The 12,593-nt window shown below is 54.1% G+C and overlaps 1 long non-coding RNA gene across 1 annotated transcript; it reads right to left on the bottom strand.

Annotated features, from left to right (window-relative positions):
• Positions 1-7,556: 7,556 nt before the first annotated feature.
• LOC129404300 (uncharacterized) lies at positions 7,557-11,052 on the bottom strand. The gene is made up of 3 exons (XR_008629820.1): positions 10,697-11,052; positions 8,898-9,216; positions 7,557-8,098 (listed from the first exon to the last, which is right to left on the bottom strand). It is a non-coding gene; the product is annotated as an uncharacterized LOC129404300 (long non-coding RNA).
• Between the last annotated feature and the right edge of the window lie 1,541 nt (positions 11,053-12,593).

The raw sequence follows: 12,593 nt of genomic DNA, 5'->3' as shown, positions 1-12,593 counted from the left end.
TCCCCAGTGTTGTGAGTGGGAGCTCGCGCTTCCGCTCTGCCTCTGCTTCTTCCCACCCAGCAGGCAGAGGCCCGCCTGCATGCCAGGCCCAGGCTCCGAAGGTGGGTCTGTGCAGGTGAGAGCTGGCGCTAAGGCCCTGTTTCTGCCCCCCGGGAGCTGCCCGACCAGGCCAAGTCAAGGGCAGAAGGTGGCAACAGGCAGGCTGGGACCGTGCTGTGCCCTGGACCCCACCTGCTCCCAGCCCCGAGCCAAACAGCCAACGTCTGACGCCTGGGAGCAGGAGCGACCGGGAAATGTATGATCCGCTTCTCTGCTCCTTCCAAGTTCCTCCACCTTAGAGGGGAGAAGGGAGGGGAGCGAGCCACCGCGGACTTGCCATCTGCCGTCGGACTTACTCATGTTCCGACCTCCCTTCCTGACTCTTGGGGGTGCTCCAGTTATAGCCAGATCCCCAGAACCGCATGTTCCAGCACGTCAGCCGCCCACAGGTGATGAGACCACAGGCGGCCGTCTCCCGGTTCACACGCAGGGCTGGGCCCCGCAAAGAAACCCCCCTCGTGTCACAGATGTGACCAAGCGTGGCCCAGGGCCAGGCTCTGGGGACACCCTGCGTGTCCACGGCGGAGGGCCTGACTCTGGCGGAGTTCTGCCAGGGGGACAGATGCTGTTCTGGGCAGAGACTCCTGCCATCTGGGCAGTCGCGTGGCCTCCCACTCAGAGACCCACCAGGTGATTCTCTCAATGCTTGGATCCGTGACCCTCGCACGTTCTCGCTGCACGCTGGGTCCCCAGAATCACGAGCCCAGTGCTAGAAGAATGCCCCGGGGGTGCTGTGAGCACCGGCCCAGCAGAAAGGAAGCGTTTGGCGTGGCTCAGGCCCGACGTCACCACTCCCAGCACCATGAGATCGTGAGAAGGCAGGCAGGGGTGCCGGGAGCGGGCGGCAGTGCAGCGCCTGCGTGTACCCGCCTCGGCAATAACTTGGTGGCGGACAGAGTCTCACTCTGGGGCCAGAGAAGGGTGGGATCTGGGACCTGCTGAGATTCGGGGGAGTTTCAGCAGCCCTGAGGCTGGGTGCTCCAGCTTCACGGCCAGTGTGCCACGGCTTGGCGTTCAAAACTGCAGCCTGCGGTGTACAGACCCAGGCAGCACTTGAAACGGGGTGGTGGAACGCGCAGGAACAGGTCCGCTTAGACCCGCTAAGGGGCGGGGCGAGACTCCCTTCAGCTCCGCCCTATGTAAATGAGGCTTCAGCCAGTGCTGTGCGGATTGGTGGAAAGTTTATCCCACGGCGGTTGGTTGTGTTTCAGTCCTCGGCTGGTTGGTGGATGCACACACATCTGAGGATGAATCTGAGGGTACCAGGGACACAGCCTGCCGGCTCTGTGCGGGTTCCCAGCCCAGCTTGTCTTTATTCTTTACCAGAGAGCTTGAGAGTCTCTACTCAACACCCAGTCCCGCTCCAAACAGGGAAGCCCTGAATTCCTTCAGTGGTGGTGGTGGTGGGGGGGGGTTGCCACACCGGGATGAGGGTCTGGCACAGCCACCGTTCCCCAAACTTTGTTTACCCCAACTCTTGTCTCCCCAGCTTTGAACTTTAGCCAGACCCCAAGTATGGTGAGCAAACTGACCTCCTCTCCGGACAGGAGGCTGGACTGTGACTCAGTCACCTGCTGCCGTGTAGTTCATTCCGGGCCCTCCCTGGCACTGCTCAGGGACCAATCTCCTTTCTCGGCGGTGCTTGGCTGACCATCCCGTGCCAGGGGTGGAACCCAGGTCTCCCACGTGAAGAGCCTGCCCTTCAGTCCTTTGGGCACCTCCCAGCCCTGGCCTCACACCTCCTAGGTTTCCTAGTTCAAGAAAGGAAGGGTTAGGGCTGGAGTGATAGCACAGTGGGGAGGGCGGTTGCCTTGCACGCGGCCAACCCGGGTTCGATCCCCGGCATCCCATCGGGTCCCCTGAGTACTGCCAGGACTGATTCCTGAGTGCAGAGCCAGGAGGAACCCCTGAGTATCGCCAGGTGTGGCCCAAACCTGCCCCCAAATAATAAATAAAATTTTAAAAATCAAAAGAAGAAAGGAAGACTTGGCACAGGTGGACAGTTCGGGGTTAAAGCCAGGTGCTTCAAAGCTACGGGCAAAACATGGGGCTGGAGCGATAGCACAGTGGGTAGGGCGTTTGCCTTGCACGCGGCCGACCCGGGTTCAAATCCCAGCATCCCATATGGTCCCCTGAGCACGGCCAGGGGTAATTCCTGAGTGCAAAGCCAGGAGTAACCCCTGTGCATCGCCAGGTGTGACCCAAAAAGAAAAAAAAAAAAAAGCTACGGGCAAAACAAACGTCAGATGTGCATGTTCAGTGTCGACTCTCTTGTTTCAACTCCGGCTAAGGAGGGAGAATGAACAAAAAAACCCTCTGTGGTGTTCGGTGGGGAAACACGCGCGTGCGTGCACACACACACACACACACACACACACACATACACAGAGACCCAACTGCACCCCTTTAACCAAGGCTCTCTCGTCCCACTGGCCAGGCACTTTGGCAAGTGACAGCTCACATCAGGTCATTCTTGAGATACTGCCCTGCTGGGGACATCTGTCTCACCCAAACTTTTGTCCCCCTTCCCAGGACAGTGCTCCTCCATATGCCGCCTGGCCCCGCCCATGTGGGTGCTGGTCCCATAAGCTCCCAGTAACAACCTCCTCTTCCCTCCTTCCCGACTATCCCCAGAGTCTCCGCTTCCCCCGTGTTAGGGTTCACGGGACTTGAGCGCGACTCTGTAAATCAATCACTGACTTCCCCAACACTATCAGAACACAAACACGAGACCAACTCGCTTCAATTGAACCCTGGAGAATATGCACTCAGATGAGGAAAAAGGTGACACAAAATTGAGAAGGGGAAGGGGAAGCATATTAAGACCCTTTGTTAAATTTTTCTTTTATTAGCCGCATTCAGCCTCTTTTAAGATCATGTATCTTTTTTTTTTTTTTTGCAGGTTATTTATTTTTCCCCTTAAAAGCCTTCCTCCAGAACGATCTGACTCACTGTTGTAATTCGGGCTGGCTGCTTTCTCAGCCTGCTTTTTTGCCATTATCACAGATTTCTTGGCATTCTCCTCTGGACGGGGGCCACTGTTTCTTGGAGCCCGTGTACGTGAATTCTCTTTCTTGGATTCATTTTTAATGTATACATCCCTCAGCAGTTTTCCCAGAGACAGCCCGAGATCAGGCCTCCGAAGCCTGCCCCAAGTCTGAAGGTCTTTGCATCCCCCCAACCCCCTCCCCACAACCCAATGACTGACAGTTTAGCTGGGTATAGAAGTTCACATCAAAAATGGGTTTTCACAGAATCTGGAAGGAATTTTCTCCATTCTTTTCTTTGCATTTACGTGGTTGAGGGTCCTCTGATTTTTGTTTATTAGGAGAAGACATTCTTCTTGTGAGGAGAAGGGGTACACTCTGACACTGTGGTATACAGTAGGCAGAACCAGGAATAAAACTCACAGAGCATTCCATCCCATCAAAACACCCATTTCAAAGTGCCGTGAGGAGAAGCAAACCTGAAGAACTCTCATGCATTGGTTTCAGTATTTACTGTAAATCAGGAGAGATCAGAACAAGTGACATGGATGCAAAGGTGAAGGTCCATAGAGCAGAAGTGAGGACAGAAATGGACCCATACACAGAGGGTCGATTCACTTTTTTAACAGAGACTAAGGCATCACTGTAGAGGAAAGGATTTCAATAAATGTTGCTGAAACAATTGGAGGTCCATGGGGCTGGAGCAATAGTACAGCGGGTAGGCGTTTGCCTTGCATGTGGCCGACCCGGGTTCGATTCCCAGCATCCCATGTGGTCCCTGAGCACCACTAGGAGTAATTCCTGAGTGCAGAGCCAAGAATAACCCCTGTGCATCGCCAGGTGTGACCCAAAAAGAAAAAACAAAACAAAACAAACAATTGGAGGTCCACATGCAGAATGAACTCATTTTGTCCCTCAGAAAATCTTCAAAAATTGGAGCTGGAGCGATTGCACAGCAGGGAGGGCATTTGTCTTGCACTCGGCTGACCCGGGTTCGATCCCCAGCATCCCGTATGGTCCCCCGAACACTGCCAGGAGTAATTCCTGAGTGCAGAGCCAGGAGTAACCCCTGTGCATTGTTGGTTGTGACCCAAAAAGAAAAAAAAAGAAAATCTTCAAAAATTATCTTGGGGGACCCAGAGAGTTTACACAGAGGGTAAAGCACTTGCCTGGCATCCGACAGACCCCCGCTTGGGTCCCCAGCTCCAAACACGGCCCCACTCCCTGAGCACTGCCAGCTGTGATCCACACCCCCCAAAAGAAAGAACTTAACTTGAAATAGATTGTAGACACAAATGTAAAATGTAAGAAATATATAAAATCTTTAGGGACAAGGGGCTGGAGCGATAGCACAGCGGGTAAGGCGTTTGCCTTGCACGCGGCCGACCCGGGTTCTAATCCCAGCATCCCATATGGTCCCCTGAGTACCGCCAGGGGTAATTCCTGAGTGAAGAGCCAGGAGTAACCCCTGTGCATCGCCGGGTGTGACCCAAAAACCAAAAAAAAAAAAAAATCTTTAGGGACAAATAGGAGAAAATCTAAATGACTTTGAGACTTGGTAAGGATTTCTTCAGTACGACAACAAAGAGAGATGAACCATAAATAAAAATCAATAAATAGGATTTTATCATAATAAAAAAAACCTTTATATTCAAAAGACACTTAAAAACATGGGCTGGAGCAATAGCACAATGGGTTGGGAGCTTCGCTTCCCTTGTACGTGGCCAGCGTGGGTTTGATCTTCGGCACCACACACACATGTTCCCTGAGCCCCGCCAGGAGTGATCCCTGAGTGCAGAGCCAGAATTTAGCCCTGAATGTAGGATATCATTGGTTTGTCCTTTCTCCCTTGCCACAGAGTTTGGGCTTATCTGGTAATAATCTCTAAAGAATTCTAGACTACATTGGTATGTCCTGCTCCCCTTGCCACTAGGAGCTTAGGTATATCAGTCACACCCATCAAAGTGCTCCCGAGTCACTTCCATTCCTTTGTTTATCTGTAACCACTTCTACCAGTTTATCAGCTTTTCCCCTAATCAGATTCTGTTAAGTTGTAAGGTCAAACCTTTCTAGGACACTGAAATTACAACTTAAGATTGCTTTTCTCCTCTCCTTGTGTCTTTTGAATAGTTTACTTTAAAACAATGTCCTTTTTGTATGGACAAAGAAAGACAGTTGTTAATATGCTTTGGTAACATGGGATTTAATTGGCTTCAAATATTATTCACTCCCAGGCATCTGCTTTCTCGACTTAAGCCTCAGCTGCCCTTACTTCCTAGCACCCCCAAAATCAGGGTCCTGTCGAGGGACAGGACGGACCCAGGGCAAGCGGTGAGTTGTGTGCTACCCTGGCATCGAGATGGGCCTGGCCAAAGTGCCTAATGCTTAACTACAAGTTAAGAGCTTGGTCATGGACATGTCATGTCATGATCCAAAAGCAACGACGAGACTAGGACCCTGCTAGGGCTAGGAAAGACTAATCTGGCCTGAGCACTGTAGTCTGAGATCGAGATGACCCCAGGAGAGCAATTCTATATGCTTAATGCATCTCTTGCTATGTCCATACAAGATGATTAATATTGTGAATGCTTATATGTTAGTTGGACAAGGAGAGGAGAAACACACCCATGGGATTCCACTCTGAGGCGGGTGTCCTGCTGAAGGAGAATCTGTCCTAGAAGCAGCATCCCCTGAGGGAAAGAACTTTACCCTGTTGATTGTGACCACACCTATGTGTAAGCCTCAACCCCTCATGCTTGGGGATTGAACTAGGCTGAAAGAGTGGGCTGGGGGCCAGTCCCAGTGCCAGATCTGGAGAAGGCAGATCAAGATCCAGATCCAGAGGAGAAGGAGAATGAAGTAGCCTGGGGGAGGGAGAAGCAGGAGGAGAATCAGAGGAGAATGGAATGAACTGCAACTGAGACCATCCAGCCTGGCTCTGTTCCTTCCTTCGCCTGCCTCGTCATCGCCATCAACCTCCCTGGGTGGGGGAAGCGGCTGGAGACTACCGAACACGGGCGGCGGGAGAGACAGCGCCGCTGCCCTGTGCCCAGTGCCCACGGTGTGGTGCCCCGCGCGGCCCCCTTTCCCCCTCTCTTTTTCTTTTTTTGTGTTTTTACACACCTGAATGTTGTTTTTTTTCTGATTTTGGGTCACACCCGGCAATGCACAGGGGTCACTCCTAGCTCTGCACTCAGGAATTACCCCTGGCGGTGCTCAGGGGACCACATGGGATGCTGGGAATCGAACCCGGGTCAACCGCGTGCAAGGCAAGCGCCCTACCTGCTGTGCTGTCGCTCCAGCCCCTCGCCCTGAATGTTGCCAGGCCTGGCACAAAAGCTAAAGGCAGGCAGGAAGGAAGGAGAAATGGAAGAAAATATCTGCAGACTGTATATTGAGCAAAGAACATGTATTTAAACCATAACTGGAGCTCTTATAAGGTAACGAGCCCAATGAAACAATGAATAAGCAGTTACAGGACATTTTCTGAGAGCAGATATTCAAATGTAAATTTGCACATAAAAAGATGCCTGACACTTAATGGCTCCAGGGTGAGATACAACGATCTTCACACACTGTCTTCCAAGAAAAACTTTTTTGATCATTTTTAGTGAATTATTCATAATAAGTGATATAAGATAAATTAGGGCCTGCTATTAGGGCAGGCTTGGGTGGTGGTTGGGAAAATTGGAAATAATGGTGAAGGAAAGACGCAATGGCAGTGGGATTGGTGAGAATATTGAATGTAATAAACATCATGAGCAACTCTATAAAAACAAAAAAATAAAATAAAAATAAATAAAAAGGTGCCTGACATTAATAGTCATCAGAGAAATGAAAATTAAAACCACAGCGACTTACATATGCCACCCAAGCCATAAACGTCAAAGAAAAGCCAGACAAACTTATCATCTTGAAAATCAAAGTTTCCTGTTTCACTAGGAACTAAACTGGCAAACCCCAGGGAGAGAGAGAAAAGGTTTGTTAATCATATACGATAAGAGACTTGTTTCTATAGTATATAGAGAACTTCCCCAACTCAGTAATTAAAAAGGCAAGTACCTCAATGTAAAACAAGCCAAAGATCAGAACAGATACCGCTCCAACAGCAATATAATGATTTATAAAGGGAGGTTCTGTATCATTAGCCATCAGGGAAATGCAAATGCAAACCACAAAGAGTTATTACTTCAGCCCCACGGGGTTGGTGAAAATAAACAACACAGAAAATACCAGCGTTGGCAAGGCCATAGGAGCTTGGCCTGGTGCTGCGCCTGGTGGGGTGCAGGGAGTCGGCTGCCCGGGGAGAGGGCTGGCGTTTCTCCCAACGTGGCGGCCCCTAGACCATACGACCTAGACCTCCTACTCCCGAATCAGGAGAGTTGAAAACATGCGTCCCCGTGGAAACTCATATGTGCATGTCCACACTACGCATTTATCACAGCTACCAAGAGGAAACTGCACACAGCCACCCGTTGGTTAATGAATAAATGGAATGCGGAGATTCAATTCAACAAATATTATTTGGTAATTTTTTTTAAAAAGCATTTACTCATGAAACTGTACAGAGGAACCCGGAAGCCACGCCGCTCAGTGGGAGAAGTCAGTCGCGAAAGCCCGTGTGTCACTGTCTGATTGACCAGACATCGATCAGAAAGCCCTGAGGAGACAGATCTATACGGACAGGAAGCAGAGTTTTGCTTGCTTTGGGCTGAGCAGAGGCGGAGGGTGGGGCTGGGGCGTGCAGGGCGAGTATTTCCTTTCCACTTTCGGGTGGGAGATGACACCCGCAGGCTCAGGGCCTCTTCCCTGTGGGGACTGAAGCTGGGCCCCTTGTGAAGACCACTTGCTGCAGTGAATCATCCCCCGGTGCCTGTGAGTGTCTCTTTATGGGGCCAGGGGAAGCAGCGATGGAACCGCAGTGATGTTGTAAGACCGGGGCTGTGTGGGAAGCCACTGAACTGTACCCTTCTAGGGTGGGCCTGTTAGTGACACCTGTTTCACGTAGGGGCCTGTTAATGACACCCAAAACAACTCAGGTTCTTTTTGTGTGTTTGGACTTTCCTTGCGAGGGAACACAGCCACTGGTGCTCAGGGATCACTCCTGGCTCTGTGCTCAGGGATCACTCCTGGAGCATACGGAGTGCCAGGGCTCAGACTTGGGTCAGTTGCACGCAAGGCCAGTACCCTGCCTGCTGTCCCCTCTCTCTGGCCCCACACCACAAACCAGTAAAAGAAAAACTCAGTCCAAGCTCGGAGCCATAGTACTGTGGAGAGGGCGTTTGCCTCGTATGCAGATCACCCAGGTTCAACCCCTGACACCTCATACCGTTCCCCGAGCCCCACCAGGAGTGACCCCTGAGCACAGAGGCAGGAGTGAGCCCCGAGCATCCCACTGGGTGTGACCAAAAGACAAAATGGAAAAAAAAAGAAACACCCACAATACCAGTGAGGCTTCCATGAAGAAGTCTGACCTTCTCAGAGCCCGCCCGAGGTGGGCTGGGGGCGCTGAGCGCCCCACTGGGTCTGGTTTACAAGCAGGGCGTCCCCAGCCGGCTGCTTGGGAGCCTATATACTCCACCTCTAGGGGGCGCCCAGGAACCAGCTGGTGGAGGAACGAAGGATCCAGAAGAAACGTCTGTGCTCTCACTGCCCCGCTGTCTCTCAGCTTCAGACTGGGCAGCCCACGTGCCCTCCCAGTGCCCCTTCCAGAGCTCCGAGGGGCTCCAGGTGCCCGCAGAGGCAGGAGGCAGGGGTCTCTTCGCCCCCTGCACATCTCACCCATACCCCCACCTTCGGGCAAGTCCTCACCTGACCTGGCGGGAGAGCAGGGACGGACGGAAACAGAAGGCAGGACAGACAGACGGATGGGGGGGGCGGAGAGGGCACTCAAGGCTCCTGCCCAGCCACGTCCCACTGATGACAGAGCGAGTCAAGCCCGACGCACTCGAGTCACCCGCCGCAGCTTCTCCTTCCCCAGCTGTAAGTGGGGAGACTGATCCCCCTTTCCAGGCTGCTGAGGAGAGAAGGGAAAGACATGGAGAACGCCAGCACCTGGTCGGCGCAGATAACGGTCCTCGCGCAGCCCCGCTTCCTGCCTCGGGAATTTGGCTGTGGCTGCATGACGGTGCTGGAATACAGACGCGACGAAACGAGAAACATTGTTAGAAAAACGTGTGTCGAAAATGGAAAAGTCGCGGACCCGAGAGAGAGCACAGCGGGCGAGGTGCTCGCCTGGCATACGGGCTGACGTGGGTTCAATCCCTGGCACCCCCTAGGGTGTCCCGAGCACCGCCAGGAGCGATCCTTGAGCACAGAGAGAGGAATAAACCACATCGTCCACTGTGGCCATAAGCTGGGGAGTCCTCTCCCCACCAGCCCTCTGCCCTGCCCTCCGTCCGCATCTGTAAACTGGAGCGAAGAATACTTCCTGCCGTAGGGTGTAGGGGGCCATGAACTCCCCAGAGATAGCCTGGAAGTCAGCCAGCACAACTCCAAGGAGGGGCTGATCACTAGAACCCAAGTCACAGCGGATAACCCCCCGCCCCCGCCGTGAGTGTAACTCGGTCGGGAGCGGGGTTCTCAGCCAACTTTCCCCTCTGGCAGGCAGGAGCCCAGGGCCGTCAGTGCTCCGAGACAGTATCGAGGACCGTGCCTGCGGCTGGGAGCACCCTGCATGTTTGCTGGGGGAGGAGGGGGAGCGAGGAAACAGCACTGGGGTGTCAGAATGAGTAAATGTTTAATTAAATGTTCACAGCACATAATATTAGTCAACTAGTCAATTGCATCTCAACTCAGCCCTTGTGTAGTTATATATAAATTCTATTTAATGAGGCATGTGGGTGCCTGTTAATATGTTTGATGTGACTTGGGGTGGGTATGCCAAAATGGGACCTACAGATGTCTTAATATAGCCCTGCCCACGAAAAGGAAGGGGTTACCAGAGAGCCCACATCCACCATCCCGGCCCCCGGGCCCCTCCATCCATTCATCTTTCATCCTCCATTCATCCACACATCCATTCATCAAGTCACTCTTCAGCCATCCACCCATCCTCTGCCATCCGTCCTCCGTCTATCCCCCTCCATGCATCCATCATCTACTTTTTATCCATCCATCCTTCACCATCCATCCATTGTCTACACATCTACCCATACATTCATCAATCCATCCTCTATCCACTCATCCATCTTCAGTCCTCCATCTACTCTTCATCCTTCATCCATCTCTCTGTTCATCCATCCATCCATCAATCCACCCTCCTTCCATCCACCCATCCACCAACCCACCCATCCATCCACCTATCCACCCACCAAATCCATTCATTCATCCACCCATCCATCCACCCACCCATCCATCCACCCACCCTTCTTCCCTCCCTCCACCCGTGCTCCCTCCACCCGTGCCTATCTACCCATTCACCCTCCACCCACACTTGCACGCAGGCTTGATTCCACTGGGGAGTGGCCCAGAGTGACCCCTCCCGAACCCCCCCCCCCCATCTCCTCTCCGGAACTTGGTTCTTCTAGCGGCTCTGCCAGCAGGGCCCACCCATAGCAGGGAAGACTGGGCTGGGGGAGCAGGCAGGCCTGGGCACGCCGGAGACTCACCTGGTGAGCGGCCAAGCAGGGAGCACCGCACAAGCCTCCCCCCCTGTCTCGCAGCGGTGCAGCGGCAGCCCCCAGGGACCCTCTCCTGGCACCTCATGAATATTCACACGCTGACCCCAGCCTCCCCCTCGGAAGCCTGGAGGAGGCCCATTATGGATTCCTGTGGCACCGGCTGCATTTCTAATTACGAGAACCCCAACGCGGCTGTTCTAATTTTAACATCCCTGTGTACGCGCCGCCAGCCCCTCTGGAAGGATGTTTTCGTCTCTGAGGCGCAGCGCTCCTGTGCTTCTCCGCATGAGTCACCTCGCGGAGGGCTCCTCTTAACGTGGGTGACTTGAACCGCTTGTTCTGGGGTCTCCGGGAGACGATTCTCCCCAACACCCCCCTGGCTCCCGCCTGGCCCGGGCTGGGGGCTGGCAGCCAAGTCCCAGGGAAGCGGGACCCTCGCATGAAGCCTCAGCCCCACCAGCCCAGGCCGGGTCCGAAGGGGCTGATTCATCTCTCCACTCCCCCGCTCTCCCGCTCCCTCTCCCCATTCCAGTTGCCAGGGGGAGAGAAAGTGCAGATTGCCCCATTACGTGGGAATTCCAGAAAAAAACAAAGTGATCGGCTAGGGGAGGAAGATCCCTGGCAATGTTGCGTGTACTTGGACGCACACATTCCTCAGACCTGGAATGATGCTGAGCCCCAGAACCCAGCAGCCCTGCCCCTCACTTACCTCCTCCCATTGTTGCCCGAAAGCTGCACCTCGTGCAGTTCCTGTGCCTTCTGCAGTTCCTGCGCCTTGTGCAGTTCCTGCACCTCGGGCCTCCCAGCTCGTACCCTGCCCATGTTGGTATTTGATTGCTGCTGTGTGGGCCACTCCAACATGGCCCCAGTGGTGCAGACGGAGGGTAACCATGCTCTCTTCTTTCTGAGAGGTCTTTTCCAACTCCCCAAGGCATGGTGAGCACTGGAGAGGAGTCGAGTGTTTGAGCCCCGGGTCGGGCACATGCAGGGCTCGGGGACACTTGACTGATACCCCCGTATCAGAGGGCCTGTCCCCTCTGAGCTGGGGGAGTCTGTGAGGGTGAGAACCTGGTCCGAGGGAAGAGAGAGCACGGCCTGTCCGGGGTCACCCTGAGGCCCGGGGGATGATGGGACACGGGGAGCCCCATGGGTGGGGCAGCAGGAGCCCCCTCCGAGGTGGAGGTTTGGAGCGACCAGGGTTTCCCCGGAGTGGCCGTGGGCCCCTGCAAAGGCTCGGGGGCCCGGGATGCCGGCCCTCCCCAGCACACTGGTTGTGGGTCTGTCTCTAGTGCCAAGTTCAAACGGCCACACAGCCCACGGCAGCGACATCAGCCGTGGTACTACTGGAAGCTGCTGGGTCTCCCACACCGGCTCCCCGTTGCCCACAGCAGAGGTGGGGCATCTGGTCGGCTCCTGAAGGAAGCTTCCCGGGACTGCCTCGAGGCAGGCATCGTCCCATCCGACACAGTTCCTGACTCACAGGGGAGGGCCCAGAGTCGGCATTTCAGGGTCTGAAAGGGGATGAGGATGGGCCATTGCTGACACCTTGTAGGATACGACTCGGTGGACCGAACTTTCACCATCATGGTCAACAGCCCACTCGGAGCTGGGGCTGATGTGGGATTGCGGCGAGTGGGTTTTACGTCTGCTTTGGGATTCAAGACGGGAGAAGGTGTGAAAAGCGTCCCAGGCAAAGGGGTGAACCAGCCTCCTGGACTCAGACAAACGTGCTCAGCCCAACGGCTAGTGCCTGAGGGGGGACACAGGGGTCTCACATCACTGTCTCCCACCATCCCCGAGTTGGGGGACCCAGGGGCTTTTTAAACCCCAGCACTGGGGCAGAAGCGACAGCACAGTGGGGAGGGCGTTTGCCTTGCATGCGGCC

This window comes from Sorex araneus, chromosome 4 (assembly GCF_027595985.1).
Source record: "Sorex araneus isolate mSorAra2 chromosome 4, mSorAra2.pri, whole genome shotgun sequence".
Classification (NCBI taxonomy): domain Eukaryota; kingdom Metazoa; phylum Chordata; class Mammalia; order Eulipotyphla; family Soricidae; genus Sorex; species Sorex araneus.
This window is presented reverse-complemented; position numbering and strand designations above follow the sequence as displayed.